At 40.7% G+C, this 1,386-nt stretch overlaps 1 non-coding gene across 1 annotated transcript; it reads left to right on the forward strand.

The window, feature by feature from the left end:
* Positions 1 to 751: 751 nt before the first annotated feature.
* LOC145413081 (5S ribosomal RNA) lies at positions 752 to 870 on the forward strand. Its single transcript, XR_013899689.1, has one exon. It is a non-coding gene; the product is annotated as a 5S ribosomal RNA (ribosomal RNA).
* Positions 871 to 1,386: the final 516 nt, after the last annotated feature.

Raw genomic sequence — 1,386 nt, forward strand, 5'->3', positions numbered from 1 at the left:
ACTCATTGCAGACACAGGTTTGAAGCTTCACTCATTCTTGGTTCCATGGCAGTGAAGCATAATCCCCGTATATAATAGCCACTCAGAACAGGGATTCATTTTACTTGAAGCTTCAAGCCAGTTTCATCAGCCAATATCTCTTTCCTTTCTACCTATCTCCATATTTAGGTGGGAATAAAGGTCAAAGTAATGATAATGATGATATTTATCCTGCTTTTTTTTTTTTACCCCCCCATTTTCCTTGATTTAGGTGGGGTTAAACCTATTTTCCCTCAGTGGATCTTTTTTTCCCCCATTTATCCATCTTCCCTCATGTCTCTGTATCCCCCCTCCCCCCAGTGGTTTATTGTCTCCCAATGGACCCATTTATCCAAGAACCCATTTTTCCTCATGGCCCTATTTCACCTTGCACCTTCTTTCCCCATGGACCTGTTTTCACCTAATGACCTATTTGATTTTCATCCAGGGACCTATTTGTACCGGTGGACTTTTTTTTTTTTTTTTTATGGACCTGTTTTATTGCCATTCATGAACGTATTTTACCCTTGGACCTATATTTACCCATTGGTCTATTTTGTTTCCACATGGACCTATTTGTTCCCGTGGGCATATTTTATTTCCACTCATGAACCTATTTTTCCCAATGGACCTATTTTATTTCCACTCATGGACTTACTGTCACCCATGGACCTATTTTATTATTCCACTCATGGACTTACTGTCACCCATGGACCTATTTTATTTCCACTCATGGAACAGCCATGCCACGTTGAGTACACCGCTTCCCGTCCGATCAGCGAAGTTAAGCAACGTTGGGTCTGGTTAGTACTTGGATGGGTGACTGCCTGGGAACACCAGATGCTGTTGGCATCCCTACGTGTCAAGTGGGGTTGGTGGAGGATTAGTACCCCTCCCTGTAAAACAATTAACTCTAAGCCCTTGACCACCCCGTTTGGGATACATGGCGTCTGGCAATGGATGGATGGATAGATGGACTTACTGTCACCCATGGACCTATTTTATTTTCACTCATGGATTTATTGTCACTCATGGATTTATTGTCACTCATGAACCTGTTTTATTTTCACTCATGGACCTATTTTTACCCATGGACCTATTTTATTTTCACTTAGGGACTTGCTTGTCACTTATGGACCAATTTTCTCCCATGGACATATTTTATTTCCACTCAGGGCTTTCTTGTCATCCATGGACCTATTTTATTTCCACTCATGGATTTCTTGTCATCCATGGACTTATTTTATTTCCACTCATGGAGTTATCATCATCCAGGAACTATTTTATTTCCACTCATGGATTTATTGTTATCCATTGGACCTATTTTATTTCCACTCACGGATTTATCATCATTCATGGACCTATTTT

The sequence above is a fragment of the Coenobita brevimanus genome, chromosome 94, assembly GCF_032717465.1.
Source record: "Coenobita brevimanus isolate Jiangsu-jjx chromosome 94, ASM3271746v2, whole genome shotgun sequence".
NCBI classification, from domain to species: Eukaryota; Metazoa; Arthropoda; class Malacostraca; order Decapoda; family Coenobitidae; genus Coenobita; species Coenobita brevimanus.